Genomic DNA, 24,100 nt, shown 5'->3' on the forward strand with positions numbered 1-24,100 from the left:
TTAATAGGTTCCAAATGGGCACTCAGCGCGGAATTGACCTGTTTCTCCATTATTTTGCTAATTCCTGGGACGGGGGAAGTAGGACGGTAATTGGCCAGGCAGTCTGGGTCCAGGCTAGGTTTTTTGAGGAGGGATTTGACCATGGCTTTTTTCCATAGGGAGGGAACCACCCCATAGGATATGGATGACTTGATCAAATCCAGGATGACCAGACCAACTGCTTCTGCCACCTGGTTCTAGATCTTAGGCGGGGCAGGGTCTCTAGGCGCTCCGCTTTTAACAAGTGCAGCGATGGTCTGGAGTGAATCATGGTTCATTAAGGGGAAGGTTTTTAGTCAAAAGTTCCTTACGCCCTCAGGGTGGGGGATAGTATGGCTATCGGTTAGGGCCAAGGATCTGTAGATTGTTTGGATTTTGTTATAGAAAAAATGAATGGCAGCAATGATTCAGCAGTTGTGCTGAATAGGTTAGTTGTTTTCTTATTGGGTTAGTTGTTTTCTTATTGGATGCCTCCTTGGACCTCTTTGGCTCAGAGCTACATCACGCTCAAGACAGTATTCAGAAATGCAGACTACCTTTTGACTCGCGTCTAAATTGCGAACTCTCATCCAAGAGTACAGAATGGGGTTGCAGGGCTGGGCTGATGCTCCTGGTCGGGTGATGCTGTGCTGGCATCCTGTGGTACCCGAACCGGTGTAGTTGATATTGCAAAGCTCACTTCAGGGACTCTACAGTAGATAGGATGGAATGCAAGTGCAAGAACTTTCAGTGATTCAATGCGGCGCCTTGCATGGATGTTTTGCAGTGAAGAGAAGCAAGATTTTATTTTTTAACTGATTAGCACCAAGGAGCATTGGCATCGATGAGGAGACGGTCATAGTTGGATGCTTGCATTCACTTGCCAATGTTTAATGATGTGATTTATGCAGTCTACGCTGCTCATCAGTTGACTGTACAAATAGTACATAGAATTCTGATGAATTATCCCGGCCCTTTATAGCCATATCAGTGGAGTTTGTGGCCCTCAAAAGCCCACAGTAGGTGATAACTCCTCTGTGTAAAGTTATTTTACCTCTATCTGTAGTCGTAATTTTCAGGCATTAGGCAGTCCTTTAAGCGGTTGAGTGGGGAAGGAGATGGACATACTAACCTCTGAGGTTGGATTCCCACGAGGGACTGATCTGTGACAGGCAGATGAGGGCATAAGGCCTGGCTCAGGAGGCCAGGAAGACAATCTGACTTGTGCGGGTATGGACAGTCAATGCCACCTGCTAGGTGCAGCTCCATGCAACATCTTGTATGCAGAAATGGACCAAGGGCCACTGCTCTTGCGTCCATGGAAGGCTCCATAAGGGCCGCACAATGTCAAAAGGGCTGGGTTCTGTGAGGTGTGGGGCCGTACACCACCTCAAGATAGTGATCCTCTTCTTTGAGGACAGTCTGTCTGACAGTAGCTGGTTCCACCCTTCAATGTGATCTCCTATCGTAGGCATGCGGTGCTTTTATTTCATTCTATCTGGCTTCATTTCACTAAATTGCAGCAAACCCATTGCTACAGTTTTTTGGAAACTGTTGCATATAATTCCAGTTATTCCCCGATACTTGCCAAGTTCTTTTTTCGAAACTTGATTTATTAGCTATGTACAGGAAAGAAATGGCCAAAGGCCATGATAGTCGCACTGGCAGCGGCATTGATCTGTTTAAATCTTCTAAAAGGATAGTGTTGAAAGCTAGTCCCTGTTCCCAAAAACTATAAAATTAGAATACCATGTGGTAGATCTGATGAAAGAAGGCATTCCCCAGGCAAGCACCGCTGCAAGCGTTCAAGCACTCTGCTTCAAGGCACCTTGATGGATGCTCTTTTAAACTTCATTCATCCCGCTGCATGCGAAGCTGGTCATGTAGTATTGTCACAAGATGAGCCCGTTTGTGATTATTGAACATTTTTTATAAATATATCTTTCAGTTGTTTAAAAGGGATGCTGCTGTTGGATGAACAACCTGAACTTTTTATTGAAACTAAAATCTCTGGGTTATGATGCCAAAAGTCAACATGCCCGCTATCCTTGCCCTGCTTCTGGGGCGAAAACCTTGTTGTAGGGTTTGGATATGTAGAAATACATATTTTTTACCTTAGCTGTTTGTCAGAGAATGGATTCTAGCCCAACCCTTTCAGAGCGTTAAAGTAATTTCGCACCTGCAATGAAGGCACACTAGTGTCTCCTCCAGAGCCACATATTGCTGTAATGGGAAATGTTGATTAACCTATCTGGTTTTAATGTGGCCCTTCAGGAGCAGGCAGACAGACTGGTGCGGGTATCTGAGCTTGTAGCATTGCCACCTCATTGAGGAAATTAGATGGGGATTCCCTTATACATTCCGTCTGAATGTCTCAACATCCCGAGAAGTATCAAGGATGCTAGAGCCGCATAGACAGAGCGCCTTGAGGCCCTCACGGGTGAGTAGCGTGCTTTATAAACCCCGGATTGATTGATTGATATATACTTGAGGAGAATAATCTATTTCATTAAAGTATATTGGCTATTTACTTAGAACCCATTTGTTTCCGTCTAACACAGCCTACCCGGTTCGGTTTTCTTGACTGCAAAAACTACTTTGCTTAACCCCTTCTCTGTGAGTGGGTGAGATGTTTGCGTGTTTGTGCCAGTGTGTGTTGCCAGGATGCCCACAGACTCCTCCTTGAATGATTTCAGTGTTTCTGTCAACAATGGGCCCTCACATAGACTTCAGCGCTTCCAGTTTGATATATGGGTCTGTGGGTAACTTGGAGTGGCTGATCGTTTTGCCATGACTTCGTGTTGATGCGGCCTTGCGATGTGGGAATTCGCACATTTGTGTTGTGTTTTTTCTGTCATTATTCGGTTTGTTTGTAGACCTGCTGTAGTTTGGCTTCAGGGATACAACGGTACATCCGAGCATGAGATGAGCTTTTGCTGGGCTGGCTGCTGGTTACTGGCCTGTCTCTGAGGAGCGCCACCCATGAGGCTCCGATAGCTCAGTGCTCTGGCTCTGAAGAGGATGATGAAACCCATCCGTACCTTCACCTGGCACCAGAAATGATCCTCGACTAGGAGCTGAAGTTGTGTAAAGAAAACAATACCCTCCCTCTACCTCCCTCCCCGTAGTTGAACTCTTGTATATGGGGATTCGAACACAGAAGACGAGTCAACTGAAAGGTGTTTGCCAATGTGTGGGGAGAGTGTCCTCATCTTATTTGCCATCTGCAAATCATTTGCCCGTGTGCCCGAATGAGCAGCATTCATGGTATTTCTAAGTAATTGCACATGCTTATGCAGTTCTGCAAGGTTCCAGCTTGCGTGGCAATAAAAATGGTGCCCACCGCTCATGATTTCATGTTTGAACCGGCCGCCATGCAACTTCCACCAGCCACCTCATGAGAGAGTACCAGGGCGTCAAACAGGGAAACCTGCACACAGTGCTTGATTTGTGCAGCTGGTGTACACGATCAATCCTGTTTGGAGACCAGTACTTATTTCTGAACATCTAACTTTGAGTCCGCACGAAAGTGAGAGAGGGGCATAAAAGGAAGAAGGAATAAAGAGCGGGAAACTGTGACAAGGGGAGATAGCTGAGCTGGGATGAAATATAACTTATGAGGGTGAGACACGGGTAGGAAGTTTTGAGGGGTGGAAGAAAGGCATGAAGTGGACTCAAAACCCACAATTAAGCAGTGGATTCTCAGTAAAGCTTCAGGCCCAAATACTTGTTACCTGTAAGGATGTGACTTAAATGCTGTTACGGCAGTGATCTACTTGGAACTGCTGTGCAACTCCGGTCCCTGCAAAATGTTTGTCAATACTTGCTTTGTCTTTGCATTTGAATCCCCTAAAGCGTCTAGGACACATTGTAGGTGGTTATGATACTCGCTTTGAGCCTTTTTCCTTAGTTCTTTTTTTTTTTTCTTCTTCAAAGGATTGCTTACAATTTTTTTGGGTCAAATGCATTTATCTGGTCAAAAAATAGCACTTCATGTACGTGGCCTTATGCAGATACTGTGTAGTGTACGCAGGGGTGCATTTTGAGAAGCTGCTGCTCTGACTGCTGCATTACATGTCCAAGAAGCGGTAACTTTACACTACTAAACCTTACACCAAACACTACAAATATTCTAGAAAAGCAAAGGCAAGGTACTCTTTTATGTGGCTTTTCCTGTCTACTACCACTTCAACTTCTTTCGGTTTTCTTAGTGCCTGGAAGCAGTTGGGCGATGCATTCCACGGTGTACTTTACTAAAAGAAAATATTGAATAGATTTTAAAGTCTAACTGCCTTTTTATGTAAACATGTTCCTTTTGAGACCTTGTTCCTGTGTAATTCAGATGTCTGTTGTGAGATTGTCTTGTTTGTGCCGTTTAGTAATGCATGGTGCATGTCACTGTGCAAGACCGAGGAGGTCATGGTGTGTTCCTGTGTAACCTACAAGAGTGCATTGTTACTACATTTCGTAGGAAACCTGCACCACAGGCAACTTAGTCAAAAGAGTAAGTCATGCAGGTGTCATTGTGTGACCCAAATGTCTTTGCTAAACAATGTTTTTGTTTAATTCGTTGGCCCATGGTGCACACTTCCTTTGCAATCTAGGAATCCATTGTACAGATATAATGCTTTACACTTGTACATTTGTACATTTGCTGGAGTTCTGTGTATTCCCCATTTGGAAATGTCCTTTGTAACTCAGTAACCCATGCTTGCTAGTGTATACTGTACAATCCAGATGCCTCTAACCTATTAGATTTTCTTTCTACCAGTTTGTTTGAGCATGTGCTTTTTTTTTTTTTTTTGCAGTTGTCTGAGATGGGAAAAGGCGTTTTTCAAAACCAGTTTCTCTGCAAGCAACCCCCAGTTGTGCCTTGACTCGGTAAGGAAATGTGCGAATTTAACCTTGTCACCGTTTTGCATAAGAGATACTTCACTGTTGACCAAAATTGTATTTTTACTTCCATGTAAGGGCCTTTAAGTGAATAATTCGGTGTGGACGTGCAGACCACAGATCAGAAAGCAGCCTGCAAGTGTCAAAACCGCATCATCCATGATTTGCATTTTTGGATCTCAATGTGGCCTTCCTACAGAAATCTAATACCATCTCATTAAAAATGGCACACAATGGAGGAGGAGATACTCTTGTCGAGTGCCTAAAGCGAGTGCCTTTGGCACATTTCCACAGCCCCTGCTTGAACATATTGTGATTTTTGGCAAAAGGCGGCGTGGCCTCAGTTCCAGTCGAGTTCCTGGTTCTGGTGGGAGCCTTGAAGTGCAGACTAATACCTCGTGTTCAAATGGACTGCTATTCACTTTTTTTGGGGGGGGGGGGCACGGGGGGTGGGCGGTACGGTAGTATTATGTACGTAAAGATGTATGTACTGCAGAATGTGATATTAAAGGAGTGGGAGGGGCTGCTTTCAGATACTGCGTTATGTCCATATTCCATCATATCATATACAAGCACTTCACTTCGTTCAGTACTTCTCACTTCTTTCATTGGCAGGGTCAGATCCCAGAAAGCTTAATTTAACTTTTCATCTCCGCCGGAGATCGATACAATAAGTAGCTTTTCTATTGGGCAAATGCTCTATGGAAAACTGTTCCCTTTTTTTTGCAGAGTTTTATATAGCGCGAACTTAACCCGAATCCAATCCGGTATCAGAGCACTTTATATAGCACCAGTTACGTTACATGAGGACACACATTCATTAGGTCTCGCCTGACCCAGCGCATGCGCTGGTCTGGCGAGACATTTTGTGAGGGCTCCAAAAAGTGCTACCAGGCCAGCCTAGGCCTACAGTTCATGTGCGCGGGCGCGCGCATCGTGCTTTACAGCTATTACTTTCACTTTGATGTTTGATCGCGATCACTTTCGCTTTGATGTTCTCCGTGAGGCTTCAATAGATTGCAGCAGTTAAAACAAGCATTGGCATAGCCAATAGGTCTCGCTTTTGGGACCTTATAAGTGTTTAGTTATGCAACTGTTGCATGGCTAAACACTTATAAGGTCCCAAAGGCGAGACCTATTGGCTATGCCAATGCTTGTTTTTTGTTAGGCACGGGGAGAGTAAGTGATTTGCCCATAATCACAGGATGTTAAGCGTCATTACCGAGACTCGAACCCAGGTCCGAGGTCGAGCGCCCTAACCGTTAGGCCAACTCCTCTCCTTGATAAGTGCTTTGTCCCAAAACATTGCAGATTATTATTGTTCATAAATAGTGTGTGCGCAGCTACGTGGTTTCAATTTGTATCCAACATGTCTGAGATGGGGTTTCTTACCTTAATTGTTTTTTCGAACACGCCCTAAAGAAGATTAACCATTAGGTGTATCACCATGAAGCACTTATCTCTTTGGTAGCATTCTCTAAATCTAGATTAAACTTGGATTTGTAAGCAAACTTTCTAGGCAAGGACCAACAACTTTCATTTTTCAGTAGTCACCTGAACATAATACCCATGAGGTGCTTCTTGGTATGTGGCGCAATATTTGAGATGAGGTGATTGTGTTAGAACTGCATTTATATTTGGTATAGCTCTGTCTACGGTATACCTAAAGGGTATATAAGGTTTTACAGCTGGAACAATGGCATCGAACCGTGGATCCAGTGCAAATAAATCAGTTTACATTTGTCGCTGTTACGAAACGCAGCATTGTTGTTTAACATTTACATTTAGAGTGGTTTATAAATGAGTGATGTTTGGAGTAGGTGGCGAGGCCTGGAAAATGGGACCCTTGAAGTGGTTCCGATATTCAGAAAGAGGAGGCGGGGTTAGTCCAGTCACATCTTGAATGGGATGGGTTATTAGGGGTGTGCATCCCCAGCGGACGCGGACTGGTTCATTCGGTGGAGCTCTTTATCAGAGTGGAATGTGTCTGTGCATGTCAGTGGAGATTTGCTGCAGTTGGGAGGAGTTATTTTTCTGCAATTTCAATAATTTTTCAGTAGATGAATGTTTGCAGGATGGCAATACCACAGTTCTATTGCCGGCATTGATAGCGATGGCCTGAGGTTTAATTCAGATTCCAGAATTGACAGTTTAAGTTTGCCTGAGCCCAGACAGAAGCGATATTTGCTAGACTGTAGACCTCGCCGACTGATATTTTAGATTGTTGCTTGTGTCTGGTATGCAGGGTCATTTTAAGGATTCGGCAGGCCCTGGGCCAAACATATTTTGGGGATCTCTGTTCGGAACAGCTTTTAATTTATGATCCAGTTTCAGCTCTTTCATTCCCTCTTTGGGCGGGACACTGACAGTGCACAGGCACACTGGTCCAAATTCTAAATGTTTACATCTAATATTCATTCAGGTATAGTGACGTGTTTTCAATATTGTATAACATAGCAGCAACTCACTAATATTACTGCAAATAATCTCTGCGGCACCCTGCTATTTCGCACAAGGTCCTATTTTGGTGTACAAAAACTTTTTTATGGATGTTGCATGAAACAAACACAACATTAATTTGCAAAATGTCTGTAATGGACTCTCCCACATCATACACATTAAAAATAAATTAAAAAACTGTATTTGAAACAATCTGGTTAAGAATTATTCAAGGTCATTCTCTGCAGAACAAAGCTGGCCCTTTCGTGCCCCTCCCCCCCCCCCCCCCCATGCTTGGGCCCTAGGCCAGAGCCCACTTTGCCCATGCCTTACGTCTCTGCTCATATGTTCTGCACTCAATCGTGTTTGAACATGTGGTTGATGGGTTGCTAATGAAACAGTAAATGGTTAAAGGAGATGAGTTCCTTCTCCCTGGCTCTCCAAATTCTTCCGGCCAAAAATGTAGATTTGCTTGTCCTTCAGACTGGAAATGCATTTAAAGTGTGTAGAATGTATACTTTGCTTTTTTTGTAGCAGCATTGCAGTTTGCAGGATCGTTGTAAAATGTGAAAGGTTGAACTTTATTGCAAGCCCCTGTAAATTCATGGTTCGGATTACTTGGTGTGGGTTTTTCTTGAAGATTCATTAAGCGCCGGATAGTTTTAGGGATGTTGGCTGACAGTGGTAGTCCTTGAAGAGTTGGGAGGAACCTGGCAGCAGTCTTGATTCTTGGCACAAAACAAAACCCACTGCTTCCTCAGTTTCTAAATTTAGCATCGCCAGCTGCAAAACGTAAATATGATCAGTTCTCAAAAAAGTTAATTAATAGGATGAATCCCAATGACGGAAATGTCATTTTTATGTTTTAACTAATAGACGCCTTGTAGGTTTACTTGCTTAACAAATTGCTCACGTGGTTGTTGGTCCCGACCTGCAGATGAACAGATGTTCTTGAAATGGGTTTAACCTTTCCAACGGTTATCCTATACAGACTAAATATTATCTGCCATATATGTTCCTTCTGAAAGTAAAGCTATCCTGAATAGAAACCATCTTAAGCCATATATCTCGTGAGGGCCTGTGGGAGAGATTGTGATGTGTCTGGATTAAACTCGTCAAGCTAATGGGATTTTCTTTTAAGACATTAGCTGGTTTGAGTTTTCCTACTGTTTCTCTGGAATGTGTGTGTGATTGGTAGATTTAGAGGCGTCTTAAGTAGCGCTTTGGAGCCGACTTGATGCCAGCTTGTCATGATATTGACGTTGATAAATTAATAGACTGAACATCTAAATAGAACTTCTTTACATAGTAGTTGCCTTGAAAATCTATTTATTGAACATATGTGTGTGGTCCTGTCTTACGTTACATATATTCCTGCTTTAGTTCATGGCCTGATACAAAAACTCTCAATGTAAACTACCTACACAGACATAGCTGTCTGGTATAGAGCTTCTTCTATCTGCATACTTGCATCATTCCCCTCTCAGTGAATGGTGTCTCGTAGCGAGTAGTTTATAGGAGAACTTTATTTTAGACTTGCAGCGTTGATCCTCTTGTCCAATTAAATTCCACAATGCTCTTAGGTGAGTCTCTAATCCGCTAATTCACTCTCCGTGTGCACTAGTGATGACCACTTTTTCACACATCATCGCTGGTGTAATATTAATTTCCCCTTATTTATGCGTCTTAGAAAATCAAAGCAATTTGGTGGTGGGCAACAATTGCCCATATGACTGGGAAGGGAGAAAACAGGTTTAACCCTCTTTGTTGGGAGAAGGATCTCTTGGTGCTTGTCTGTGCTCCTTCTCTTCCAGGGTTCCTCATGACATGCAAATTGTCCATAGGTGGAAATTCATTCAAATAAAGCTTTGAACTGATCTGCAAGATCACACAGGGAACAAGGTATTTTCATGGAGGGGAGCATTCGAACCCCTGCTGATAAAGTCCAGGGCGATTTTAACACTGCAAATCATGAAACCTAATGCAGACTGCCTGCAAATTTAAACCAGTGTGCAGGTGTTATGGTGCCAGATGCAGCTTCCCTTGAAAATGGTGGTGACGTGGTGGAGGAATCTTCTGGGAGTGTGATCAGAAGTTGCACAAGTTATTATCTGTGGTCTTTTACAATGTGAATCAATAGAGGGCACCATCGTCTGGGCTTTGCTATGAGGGTTAAATCAACAAAGACCCCTTTGGAAAAGAGGCAACGGAGCAAAGGCTTCTATGAGTCCAGTCATCCCAGAGATGTATTGGTGGATCTGAAAAAGGATCCTTCCTATTTGTACACAAGGGCCTCTTAAGATTATCCAGTGCCAACCAGGCTGTGTAAATTTGTAGGTCATCTTGCTGCTGCTCTTCAACTCTGATGCGCTCTACTGAAGTGGTGGACTGCCAGTTTGAATCAGATAATTCAAAAGTAACCCTCACAAGGACACAGACATTAGACTTGACAGCTTATACCTGTACTTCCTAGGTCTGGAACTGATGCACATTCATGATAGTCAGTGAATGGATCCATTGCATCAGTCTGCTGACTTAAGGAAGAGTGCCCAGTCCTCTGCCACAATGAAAACTTTGATATCTAGGAGAGAAGATGTTCCTCTGTACTGGATTAACTAAGCAAGTGTGACCCTCTCATTCTGTATGTGCATCTACTTGTCATTATTACCTGAACCTGACAATGTAAAGTAAAAGCAAGGAATGCAGCTCGAGTCAGTCCCTTCGTGAGCAGGACCTTGGTCTCTGGCACCAGCCTTTGCTCCAGAGAACCCTGCTTCCCGCATAATTTGAATCTAGTCTCTGGTGTGCAGACTGGCATTGTGAAAACTATTGGACAGAATGCAGAGCAATGTCATACATTCACCCCAGTACAAAGATCTGGGCCTAAATCCATCGTTTTTTTGCTCACCATGCCATTCCAGTTTGGACCCAGCCATATGCAAATCAGTCTTGACCCTGCGCCCAATGGGAACAGTCCAGCCCGAACTGCCAGGCCAGGTCCTCCCTGGACTGGAAACAAGCATCGTAGGACCGGTTTCGGGCTTTCAGCCCTCTTCAGCCAGGATAGCTTGACTCCAGTGGCATGGAGAGCACGGGACCCACGTCTGGGCATACCCGTCCCACTCGGGGTGACAAATGCAAAAACAACAATTGATGGACAGAATGCAGAACAATGTCCTACAGTACAGAGATCTCGGCCTTGTGGGCACCTAGTATGCATGTTGCTGTGTTGTGTAAAACCTTCAATTGAATCTCACTCTATACCTGGCACATAGTGCCTGCATTTTATAGAGTCAAAAACTCAACATCTCTAAGGGGTTGCACCCTGGGCTGTGTCAGAATGAGTCTCACTATTTGAGGCCAATGACTGGCGTGTGTGTGATTGGGGCAGTTAATCCAACAAGATGCCTTTGCAGTGGCTATGTGGTGCTAACAGATTCAGTCTTGAGGCAGGCAGTTTATTGTATCCTGATTTGGCTCTGTTGAAAATAGGGAGTGATGGTAGATTTTTGTAGTGATGACGAATTAGTGATTTGTTGGGTGTAGTAAGTAGCAAATTGGGATCAATTTGGAAAGGCACTGAATTGTTAGCGGTTTCGCTGGTGTAGACAGTTCAACCATTGCAGGGGAAATGCGAAGTCTAGAACCACTTTGAGATTAGCCTGAAATTCAGACCCATGTTTGAAGGCCAGAGTGGGAGAGCCGGAGGGGGAGGGGGGGGATTTCTGAACAAAATTCACCAGCAGGCGCATTTTAGCAGTGGCTGTAGATGCAAGAGTACACTTGACATTGCGATACACAGAATGGCCACCTGCACCTTGCCAGTAAGCCAGCACAGCCATACACACCACATATGGAGGGGTGGTCGAGAAAAGAACCATTATAAGGCTGCTTTGTATGTACGATTTTTCGGCCTATGCAGCAGGTTGCTTCTTAGAAGGAAACGTTAGACCTTCATAGGAATGAGCATATTCACCGTTTTCTCTGTGATGTTTTACATTGTTTTTAGCTGTATTAATAGTTGATTGTAATACGATCACGGCCCGAAGGCTGTGGTTGTGCAACGCAAAAAAGGGATCCAAATTAGCTAGGAAAGCTGCAAGAATACAAAACGAAACAAACTCCGCTTGTTCTTTTGTGGGTGAAAAAGGGGGTCATGTATTTGCTCCTGTGTATACACACACACTTTACATGCTGGTACAGTGTTACAGCTTTGTCCTTAGTGACTGCATCGTAGATCTGCACCTCTTCACTGTCTAGTCGCACTTCGTGCATCTCGCGCCCTTCTAGGGCTGGCAGGGCTCAATGCTGCCTCACCACGTGCCACTACGAGGCGGCCTGTTGGATCAATGTAATTCTTTGCACAACAGCAGACAGCGGGGTGTAGTTTCACACTTAAATACATACCAGGGATGAGGGGACGAGAGAGACATTTCCAGTGTCAATAAGGGAAAGCATGCAAGTGCAGTATGTTAAGATTAAGATCAGTAAGGGGGGGGGCGGTGATGGACTGACAGCGGGATAGTCTAGTGCAAAAAAAAGGAAATGACCCCCCTCACCCCTTGCAGTTTTATTTATGAAATAAAGCAATCAACATTCAATAGGCGCCTCGGGGGCCTGGGCCTCGGTGCCACTGCACTTGCTGCACAATTGGAAGCCACATCCATGGAGCCTATATGAAGGAACTAGGAAGGGCTTATGAAACAATTTGGGGATGTCACATGGCACTCCTGGAGTCTTGCCAAGCGTTGTGTGATGAGGCTGAGCATGTATATCTATAGCTACTTTTCTATGGCACACATCTCGCTGATCAAATGTGAAAAAATACTTTTTAGGTCCAGATCACTCTTCTCTTGCTGGACTGCAGGGCTGTGAGGTTTTACCTATTTTGTCATTGTCGTTCCAGACTTTCATGGTTGGTGGTGTTAGGTTAGAATAATTTTCAGCCTAATTTTTCAGACAGGATAGGACTTTCAATTACATGAGAAATTCTTTGCAGGAAAGTGACTCACTGGAAGATTGATTTTATCGGGAATGCACAGTTTCTGGTTGCTATTTTATTGCACATGCACTGCTTGTGGTCAGCACCCTCTTATTAAGCATGTGCAGTGCGGCAATGTCACTTTTATTGGAGCACGTGCAGTCTAAAGTTGACACTTAATGAGCGTGCAAAGTCTGCAGTTGTTTGTTGACACACTTACGATTGTGGTGGTACTTTTCGATGGGCATGTGATATGTCTTGTGTTGGTGTCTTTTATTGTAGTCCCTGGGCTCTAGGACTCAGGCTGCACCCTTCTGACAAGGCCATATTAAATCTGTGGTTGCTTGTGTTCCCTTTTGGAGGTCGTCTTGCCTGGCCGCATGGATTTGTATAGTTCCCATGAGCAGCAGGGCCAGTACTGATTTGCATATGGTGGGCTTCTGTATAGAGTTGCATGGTGGGTGTAAAATGATGGACTGAAATGCAGTCTGAGCAATCGCAAGTGGCTGAGATTAAAGTATTTCACCCATCAACTGGTTATGGTGGAACACTGCAGGGAAGGTAAAAATGAAAACTTATCAGCTTCATTTGGGATTTCTGGCACATGTTTCAAAGAATATGTTCCTCTACAGTACTTTTTATGTAGCACCCAGCAGGGCTTTTTTTTTATTTTTTTTTTGTTTCAATTTGGTCTTTCGATTTCAACAAAAATATTGACAAAGAACTTTGATCTTGCATCTTTTAGTTGTATTAAATACTGTGTGGATTAGTGTGGCTGTCCGAGACCTGCAGGACAGCAGTGCTGGTGAACATTTTGTTTTCATTTACTCTCAGATGAGTTCTGGTTTGTGTTACCTTCATGTTATAAACTGCATGAAAGTGGTACTTTAGACCAGTATAGGATGGTTAAGCTGAACTTCTTTGGGATGAGTCTGCTTCGTTCAGCGATACACCTGAATGCATTCTAAGTAATGATGCCCTTTCTTGCTGCAAGACCGTATATTTATTTTAGATGATGTTGTACGGAAACGTTCTCTGCATGGTTAAGATGGTTACCCCTGCCCTGAGTAACCTACTCTGCTGTTATCTGGATCTCAAATACTTTTTTTTTTTGGTCATCTGCGAACACGGATCATGCGTGGCACAAGCACTGTGATGGCAACATACCTTGTAGTGAGCAGTAGTAGTGAACAGGACCTTTTCACCCTGTGTCACTGGAGTGTTTGATTGGTTCTGATGCTCCGTCCATCATCACGCCCTTTTGTACCGCTTTGTTCGCCATAAGTTGGCAGGGTATGCTCAGACGTGAGTCCCTTGCTCACTTTGCCACTGGATTCAAGCAAGCCTGGCTGAAGACGGCTGAAATGCCAGAAACCGGTCCTAGGAAGCTTGTTTCCGGTCCAGGGAAGGCATGGCTTGGCAGTTCGGGCTGGACTGTTCCCATGAGGCACAGGGTCAGACTGATTTGCATATGGCCATGTCTGAACTGGGGTGGCAGAGTGGGCTAAAGAACGGTGATGGATCAAACCCAGATCTGTTGACTGGGTGTGAGTGTTTGATTGGTTCTGATGCTCCGTCCATCACCACCCCCTTTTGTACCACTGGAGTGAGGCCTACAGACTCACTCACCTTTTTAGGTCTCGCCTGACCCAGCGCATGCACTGGTCTGGCAAGACTTATTGAGAGGGCTCCAAAAAGAGCTACCAGGCAAGCCTGGAGCTACAGTGCATGTGTGCGCGCGCGCGCCGCGCTTTAACGCGTCTACTTTCACTTTCGCGGCCGCTTTGCATAGCCAATAGGTCTCGCTTTTGGGACCTTATAAGTGTTTAGTTATGCAACTGTTGCGTGGCTAAACACTTATAAGGTCCCAAAGGCGAGACCTATTGGCTATGCCAATGCTTGTTTTAAATGTTCCGCTGCTGTGTGCTTACCTCACCCTTGGCCTACATCGGGTAGATGAATGCTACTGCATAATGACTGTGCTGGATGCATGTGTGCCTGGGAATGGCTATATTACTGTAATAGAGCAGTACGGTGTAGTGAATGTGTGTGGATAATACATTACTGAATGTATATATGCCCGAGAGGAATACATTACATGAGATGTAGTGCTGTGAGGTTTATCTGTGGCCAGGTTACTACAAGGAGAGGCAAAACAGTCCTTTATGTTTGGTTAACATTGCTTGGGGAATTGCTAGATTTGGGTGTCAGTTTGGATAAGGAATTTCTCAAAATCCTCCATTATCTCTGTAGGACATAGGCAAGTGTTAAACATTGTGAATTGCCCTGTAGGCTCACCTTGAAAGGCAGGAAACTACCATAACTAGGTTTGGCTAAGCCAATAGATTTCACATTTAGGATCTGTTGGCTTTGCCAGTGGTTTTTAGCCATGCTTCATTTCATCGCTGATTCCTTTGATGTGGCCAGCAGTGTAATTTTTTAGGTGCGCACATACGTCCACTAAAGAAAAAAAAGAGCAAAAACATTGTATTTTTTTTTTTTTTAAAAGCGTCTGAGCATGTGGGGGAAGCATTACTGGGTAAGCAACAAAGAGCAATGTGGAGCTGGTGGGGAGAAGCACATGAATGAGAGAGTAACAGGGAACTCGGCGGAGAAAAAAGTGGCACTTTGAAAGTAAGCAGTGGAAGGACACAACTAACGCGTCCATGCTACTGGGGAGGTACAAACACCAGAATAATGTAAGCCCACATTAGCTGACTAATAAACAGGCAATTGAGTAACAAAAAAAACCATATTAAGCAATGGGCGGGCTCCAAGCCTACTGTAAGCTAATATCTTGGGATAGACAGTACATGCTCTGCCTAGTAGGCAAGGGATGAAAAAACTGGCCTTTCTGTATCCCTGTAGAGATTCATCTCACCATTTTTAGGTCTCGCCTGACCCAGCGCATGCGCTGGTCTGGCGAGATATCTTGTGAGGGCTCCAAAAAGTGCTACCAGGCCAGCCTAGAGCCACAGTGCATGAGCGCGGGCGCGCGCGTCGCGCTTTACCGCGAATACTTACACTTTCGCGGCCGCTTTGATGTTTGCTCGCGATGGCGATCACTTTCCCGGTCTCACGGCCGCTTTGATGTTCTCCGTGAGGCTTCAATAGACTGCAGCAGTTAAAACCTTATAAGTGTTTAGTTATGCAACTGTTGCATGGCTAAACACTTATAAGGTCCCAAAGGCGAGACCTATTGGCTATGCCAATGCTTGTTTTTTTTTATGCATGTGCAGTAAATGTTTCCACTAATTCCAGGACTGTAGACAACGTTTGCTCACGGTGTTTGGTTAGCTCTTACAAACGAGTAGTTTGCCTTTGGTGTATTTGAGATCTTGATGCCAAGAGTGTACACACAGAGCACCACTTGGGTTTCAGTCCATAGCAACTTATCCAGTTACAATAATTATCCACATGCGCAAATGTCACCAGGGAGCCACTTAATCTTTTACGTTCATCTCCTCTTTGAGCTGGACACCTACACTGGAATTAGGGTTTGAAAAAGCTGAGCCTGGGAAGAAGTGCTCTGACATGAAACGGAGTCTCTGCTTGAGCTGTGTGCATGGGTGAAGCCATTCTGTTGTTGATGCCTTGGAGCCCTGTTGTGTTTAACTTTCTGAACTGTTCACTCATGATGTATTGGAGTTTTATTAGGTCATCTAGTTCTGGTTAGAATATTAATAAGAAAGGTTGAAAGTTAAAGGGGACTAAGAAGTGGGCAGGACCTGTTTGGTGGTGTTCTAAGTTTATACTAATAAACCCACGTTTAACAACAACGCGTGCTGGGGTTTGATCCTTGCATTGACAGGACACAGCAAGCCCTCTGGCATTGACCACGGTGGTACACTTTTCCGGCTGTGGTTCTCATAACTTTCTGAATACCTTAGTGTGTGATCAAAGTAGTCTCTTCCCAGATAAATTATTTCCCCTTATCGTGAACTTTTCAAATAGCCTGCCAAACTCCTCAAAGGGGGCAAAACAGTTATCCCCAGACTGAAATTCTGCAGGGCATGAATTACTCATAACTTGTTCATGTGGTGGTCTTTAGCTGCCTACTTCCATTGCTTTGCACTCGTTGAACCAAAAGACAGATTATGCTGAGTCGGACATCACTGAAATAATCCTTAGAAAGTTTGTACTGTCTACCTAGCCATGCAGATAATGGATGCAATGCATTCAGTTTTAACTTAAGCAATGTGGTGTTATTTTATAGGAATTCACGTGTTACATAGCAGATCTACTGAAAAGTAATGATAATATTGAAGTATAATGAAAATGCTACTCTGAGTCATTGATGGTGATATGTCAGAGGCATTCTTAGTCCACATGGCTGGTTCAGTGCCTGAAGTTGAAAGAACTCTGACTGGTAACCTTGGTTGTCTCATCTGCCCATAAGTTCAGAACATTTTACAAGACTTGGTTGTTACATCTCATTTTTCACAATTGTGGTAATGTTGAGCCTTAACTAAATCATTATTTCTCAAAGTTATATAAAGTGTTTTTATGTCGCTTTCAGCCGGTAAAAGTGTTTAATTAAAAGAGGGCAGCAGGACTTTTCAATCTATGCATCCAGTCTTTAACAACATCCCTCTATCCATAAGGACCATCCTTACCCTGCTCAGATTTAGGAAGGCGTTGAGGACTCCCCTCTTCAAAGAACACTACATCACAATGCATTGACGGTCCACTCACCAGCTACCTGCCCTTGCACTCTGACTTTGCTTGTCTTTGACTCTATACAGTGCTCCACTGCCTTATAGCTAGATGCATGCAATAGAAATACCATGTACGTACGTACGTACGTACACACACACATACATACATACATACATACATATATATGCACTAGGCATAACTTAAGGTAAGTTTGTAGTTTTTGGACAAAAGGTTAGTTTAGTGCCAATGTTCATAGGAAGTGACACACTCTTCGCCAGGTAAAGGCATCAACTAACAATACTCCTCTGACCCTCCAGAAAACCAAGCAGCAGTTAGTGAACCACACAAATTAAGTCACTGTTAATCCCTCCCGCTTTCTTAGATCTAGGCAGTGTTGCTGTCATGTTTATGTGAGTTTTATTCCAGGCAATCCTCCAGATAGCATAATATTAGAATGGGTTGAAAAGGAGCCTTCTTGCTCCTTATACCAGCACAGATGCCAGTTGTGTCGCGAAACCACGTCAGCTGTCAAGAAGGTGTTGCTCTTGCAGTATATTCACAGGAAATCAAGCCTGACTAACTTGTGATGTGACAAAGCTAATTTGTTCCATATTTCTCCCATGTAGATGATCCTAATGATCACAGGTTTACACTTGTGCTATGTGGAATGTCAACGCCTACTGTCAGTTTTCTTGCGCTCAAATCAAGCAGTCGTGGCGTCTTTAATAAGTGCTGAGGATTGAAGTATTTCATGGAGCAGGACGTTGAGACCACGTCATCAGCAGTAAGGAGGTTAAAACATTACTGGAAGCGATTTGTATGAGGGAAGAAGCATCACACACCCCTCAAGTATCTTTGCTTTTGGGAAGGTGCAGGTGTTCTACATTCTGTCCATCAATTGTTGTTTTTTCATTTGTCACCCCGAGTGGAAAGGGTATGCCCAGACGTGGGTCCCTTGCTCTCCATGCCACTGAAAATCAAGCAAGCCTGGCTGAAGACGGCTGAAATGCCAGAAACCGGTCCTAGGATGCTTGTTTCCAGTCCAGGGAGGACCTGGCTTGGCAGTTCGGTCTGGACTGTTCCCATGAGGCACAGGGTCAAGACTGATTTGCATATGGCTGGGTTCAAACTGGAACGGCATGGTGAGCAAAACAACGATGGATTTAGGCCCAGATCTCTGTACTGGGGTGAATGTATGACATTGTTCTACATTCTGTCCATCAATTGTTGTTTTTGCAATGATCCTAATGATCACAGGTTTACACTTGTGCTATGTGGAATGTCAACGCCTACTGTCAGTTTTCTTGCGCTCAAATCAAGCAGTCGTGGCGTCTTTAATAAGTGCTGAGGATTGAAGTATTTCATGGAGCAGGACGTTGAGACCACGTCCTCAGCAGTAAGGAGGTTAAAACATTACTGGAAGCGATTTGTATGAGGGAAGAAGCATCACACACCCCTCAAGTATCTTTGCTTTTGGGAAGGGGCAGCTCTCAGGTCTTCTTACACTGCCGGTCTGTACTCCCTCTTCACTCCTCTTTCTTTCACCTAATCCCAGAATCTGAAAAGTCACACCGTCTCACCTTTCATTAAATTATACAGCAATTCAAGATCTGCTAAACTAAAGGATCATTTTTTGGTTGTAATATGCATAAAGAGACGAAACACTGTGCTAGTCAAGTCCGAGAATGGAAAATCTCCAGGTTTTGCTATCTTATTTTTTAGGTCTCGCCTAGCGATGCAGCGCATGCGCTGCTTGCCTTAGCGAGACCTATTGTTGTCGGTTTCTCTGCCGAAGGGGGACAGGAGATGTGCACGCGTACGGACAGGAGATGTGCACTCCGTACGCGTACACATCTCCTGTCCCCGCGTAAGGGCAGGCGTTTGAACCAGCGTGCGTATGGCATGCTTTCACTTTCACTCCCTCCCTCCCCTGTCCTCCTAGTTAGTTTCATGTCTTTACATTTCTGCCTCGGTGCATGTGCATGTGTCACTGAATCAGTTTGCCCCCTTTGTGGCTGCGTGTCTGCGCCGGTCAGTGTGTGCATGTTAGGTGAGCACTCTCTCCACCTCAATCCCTGCCTGCGCTGCTGGTGCTCCTTCAGAGTCACGTGGCTTCGATACTGACGTCAGTGGCGGGGGATTGAGACCTGCCCGCTTTCTTTGGAAGGAGGGTTTTTAATGATGGGTAGGCTCCGGGCCGAGCGCAGGGGAGAGTTGGGCAGGAGAGCTGTAGGATAGAACTTGCGATGGGCTCGTTACAACCCGGATGTGGAAGGAAGGAGGTTATCTCAGTCTGAGAGAGAGGGTTCTACATAGAGCTGCGCTTATACCCTGGCACCCCTGTCACCCGAGAGGACAGTCACGCAAAACGCCTGTTGAGATGTGAAGTACAGTGGGGCCGGGGAGAGAACGTCACACTCGTAGTCCGTGTGCATGCAGCTGTACTCCGCAAGACAGTCACCTATGGATCTGCTGCACAAACCCCGAGAGTTCAGCAGGACCAGCGGTTGGAGCACAAGGCGCTAATAGTGCAGTGCTGCCGGGGGCCCTAAAGTGTGCAGCACACCACCAACATGGAAACTATGCAGCATTGCCCAAGACTTGAAACTGCACTGTATCCAACGATCTCAGCGTGGGCCTATGGGCGCTGGCTCTCCGAAATGCCAGGGGTAGCAGAAAGTGACCTCATATGACTTTTTAACCCGAATTTCAGGAAGTAACGCCACATTCCCTTAACCCTGATAACATCACACTCTTTTGTCACTGAAGCCTAGTGTATGTATAATTTAAAGATAAAAATGTATTGATAAATCACTGGAACATTCAGAACAAGCATTTGCAATGCAATAGGTCTTGCTTTTATGCAAGTTTAAGCTATTGACATTGCAAATAACAATGCCTTTTATTTTTGTTTTTAAAACCTAAATAAAAGGCGGTGTCATTTAAAATGCCAATAGCTTAAACTTGAGTAAATGCGAGACCTATTGCATTGCAAATGCTTGTTTTGTCCTACCTTAAAGTCAAATATTCAGAGCAATTCTACAGTTAGGCAATTTTAGGCACCCACTGATAGACACCCAATTGTAGCAAATGTGGCACTGTGCAATGGATAGGTGGAGCAAAAAGTCAATTTGTCAAAGAGCATCAAAAGCTATATCTCTATAATGAAAGAAAAGGACCATTCCCAATGATTATATTTTATTGTAACATGTATATAGTGCTTACTGCCACTACAGGGGACGCTGAAGCTCTTACTTACATGGGTACCATGGTAAACCATATTGGGTGTGTGGCTGGAAGGGTGGTGTTTTTCTTTTGTTCCTATGCAGAATATTTCTGTGCTGTGCATGATGACCACTGAGGTGTGATTGTGTCATGGGATGTTGTGCTTAGCAGTGCAAATGTTACAGAGGTGTGAGATAGATGCACAGTTTATAGTATCTGATAGAGACTTCAAGCCACAGATTCCTTACCTTAGAATTATCCCCAGTCATCAGCCTGGATCCAGAATTTTTTCTTGAGCAGTAACTTGGCTCAGCTTGGCATTGCCCATGCTTGAAGTGATGTTCAGGGTGCCTAAACAGGCACCACCCAGGCACACTGATGTCAGCTGTTTTCTTTCCGCACCAGGCAGTGCAGATTCGGGAAGAGCTACCCCTTAGTCGCTTTTTGACTATGCTTTTTTCGATGTTTTGGTCGAAGACTTTTTTGGGGATCTTGCCTCCTGGTGTGGCATTAATATCATCCAAGAAGGCCAGCTTCAAATCCTGCGGCGCCTGTTACCGACAGATGTCAGTGAAGGACCGGCACCTTGTCTGCCTACGTTGCCTTGAACGAGACAATGACCCAAAGGCCTGTTTCGACTGCTGCACCGTGCACCCAAAGGCCTTGAGGGAGTGATCCCTCAAGCTTCCCCCAGCTCGATGCCTGAATCCATGACACTCCGTTTTGGTTGAGAGGAAGGTCCTGGGAGCGGTCACATAGTCCAAGGTGGTTGTTCCACTCCAAGTCATCAAGCCATACGGGAAAGTCTCTATCCCACAAAAAGTTGTTGTTGAAGCATGCTTCGGTGTCACCTTGGCCGTCAGCCGATGAGTGTCCCTCGATGCCTGGCTCCGCAGTTGAGCCAGCGCCTGGGCCGACTCCAAGCCTCCCTGCTTTTCCAGGAGCTGAGTAATCCGCGCTCAAATTAACAAGTTTTATGAAGCCTTGTGCCTCATATTTGAGCAGCCTATTCCCTCTGGTGTGTCTTCAAGCCCCAGGGGTTCAGGAGGGGCCCTAATGGATCTACGCCGGTGGCTTCAGCGCCAGTCAGGGCCCAAGGATCCACAGATTAATCTGGACCGGTACTGGTCGTGCTGTCTACCTTTTCTGGGGCCGATGCTCCCTGCACTGCATCCATCCTCCCCATTAAAATCCCTGACATGGACCAGAGGGGCATCGTCCAACGCCGGTGCCAACCGGAGCCATACTTCCAAGCTGGAGCCTGAGCCCTATTCCTATAGGCTAGGACTCTGGGAAGAATGTCAGGGGTCACTGGACCCTGAAGAATACTAGCCTTATGAATACTTGGACTGGTGAGGATATGGGTGAAGCTAGTGGACTGGACACTTCTCCAGATACTGGCATGCTTTCTCTCCTTACCGTGGCTATGAAGGAGGGAGCATCATTTGCTGTTTGTGTTAGAAGATTGCAGCTTAGGTTTTGGACCTTAGTTTACCCTCGGTGGCAGTCAAGACTAATGTCTTGATGAAAGTGTTTCAACTGGGAGTGTCCTCTTCAGAATCACTTCTCCCGTTCAACAAAGCACTTAATGATGTTCTGCTTGGGACCTGGTCCAAACCCAGCAAAGAGCTCCCATGAACAGGGCAACCGTTTGCTGCCACCGCCCGCTCCCGGGGACCCAAAATTCCTCATAGAACATCCGACCCCAAAGAGCTTGGTAGTCCAAGCCTCCACTTCATTTGTAAATCCTGGTGCAATCCCAACTGTCCAGCTGGATTGAGAATCCAAGAAGCTGGACAGTTTGAGCAAGAAAATGTTTTCTTCTACTAGCCTGGCATTGCGGTTTGTGAACATTGCATGCATTTAGGGCCACTATTCCCACGCACTATGGGATATGGTAGCGGAGGAGGCCAGGGCTGTGCTCTCCCAGGCTGTTGCTGAAGGGAGGGCTGCAGCTAAGTTAACCACTGGATGTGGAATAGACCCCACCGACTCACTGGGCAGAGAAGTTTCGTCGACAGTGGCCCTGTGAAGGCACACCTGTTTGAGGATTACTGGCTTTTCTGGAGATGTCCACTCATCACTCATGGACATGCTCCCTGATGGCTTCCGTGTCTTCGGACACCAGGCGAAATTCAACGCTGCCGTGCTTTAAGGACAGCAGAGCTACGGCTATGGCCTTTCTGTGGCCCCTCCTAACCCTTCAGCCAACTTTCGTGGTCCTGTGGGTCAGGTAGCCAGCGGTCGAGTCAGTCCATCAACCTCCACCCCCTACGGCCGCAGCCTCCAAACCCCTCATAGTCTGCCTTTTTAATCAACAGTGAGCGGAAGGGTTCGCTATCATCTGTCCTTCTGATGGTCCATAACATCGGACAGGTGGGTTTTGCAGATTGTCTTTAGAGGCTACCCCCTACCTTCCTTTCAAGAGTACTCCTCCCTCCATGACACCAACATACAACAGGCTGACAGAGGACTATAATAAGCTGGAAAGTATTCTCAGCTCAAAAATCATCAGACAATCAATAAAATAAGTAAGGCAGCCTCTCCTGAAGAAAGCAATCAAAAACTCAAAGGCAAGTCTCTAGTCAGAGTTTAGGCCTATAATATTTAAGTATGATTACCTACTATAAATTTTGCATTTAGTATATGTTCTTATTGAAACGTAAACTTAGCGCATATTAACAAAAAGCTTTTTTGTTAGTAAATAGAATTTTGTGTCATCAGTTTTAATAGTGATCACATTAGACAAGATTACATTAGCAGCCACCACCTCCAAAATTACCAGCAGTGATCACTTTGGTGCATCGGGAAGGGTTACCAGATGTAATACCTAAAAGGCTTGGCCAATTTGGAATGCCTCTGTGTGGGTAATACCCAACAGCCAGCGCTGCAATGCCCCTGGCAACAAGGTAATAGGAGTGTACCAGTGCTGCAAAATGTATACTTCATATATTAAATATATTTCGGCTTTAGATACAAGTTGCATATTCAGCTGTTTTTATCCAAACATCAGAATGAGTTCTGAAAATATACACATTTTTGTCTTACACACGATTCTTAATTTTGGTTCACGTATATTAATTCAACTAAACTGCTTGTAATTTAGCAGGCTGGCCTTCACATAGACGAGCTACTTGGGGGTAGATGGAGAGCTACCAGTAGCTCACAAGCTATTCGTTGGAGAAGCCTAGCGCAGAACAAAGCATACAACGAGTGAAAAAGCGTTCTGTCATAGCGATTGCTCAGTTTAGTGCGAGAGAAATAACGTCACAAATATTCTAAGTACAAATTAATAAACAGACTAATGTGGAGACTGCTCTCTATGGGACTGGGAAGGAACCCTTAAGAAAATAATCTGAGTGCAAAAGTAATAAAAGGTCTGACATAAAGTCTACCTCTAAGAGCAGCATGGGAATAAACACCCTGGCTCATTTCTAAAACGGAGAGTTTTTGTGTTTGTCAGAAAAATCGTACCGTGTGTGGTATGATTTAAGTTTCTTTGAGATATCCAATGATAAAACAAAAACACATCGCCTGGTATAACTTTCGCTCTACAGCTATTGCATAATCCTGTAGTATGCCCTACAACAGAAAACAAAAAGACATTAAAAATCAAAATCCGTTCGTCCAAAGGAAATGGCTTCAATGGAATAGTTGTACTTTCTTTCCTTCAGGAACATTAGGAACACTTATGAGAAACATTAATTTATATAGTGCAAGCAGGACCATGAAGTTAAATCAAATTCATGCAAAACATAATGAAATACTGAAGGTCACATTTGAGGCATTTTGGTGCACAGGCAGAGAAGGAGAAACCAGGAAAGTTTGACTCTGCACGTCACACGATTTTGAAAGTGCAATTGAAACTCAACCATTTATTTTATT

At 44.6% G+C, this 24,100-nt stretch overlaps 1 protein-coding gene across 5 annotated transcripts in view; it reads left to right on the forward strand.

The window, feature by feature from the left end:
* PLXNB2 (plexin B2) overlaps positions 1 to 24,100 on the forward strand; it is a 774,339-nt gene that overhangs the window by 301,905 nt on the left and 448,334 nt on the right. For all 5 annotated transcript variants that reach the window (XM_085653971.1, XM_085653975.1, XM_085653972.1 and 2 more), the window contains one exon: positions 4,827 to 4,899. The gene's annotated coding sequence lies outside the window, so the exon portion shown is untranslated. The remainder of the gene's footprint in view (positions 1 to 4,826; positions 4,900 to 24,100) is intronic.

The sequence above is a fragment of the Triturus cristatus genome, chromosome 4_1 (assembly GCF_964204655.1).
Source record: "Triturus cristatus chromosome 4_1, aTriCri1.1, whole genome shotgun sequence".
Lineage (NCBI taxonomy): Eukaryota > Metazoa > Chordata > Amphibia > Caudata > Salamandridae > Triturus > Triturus cristatus.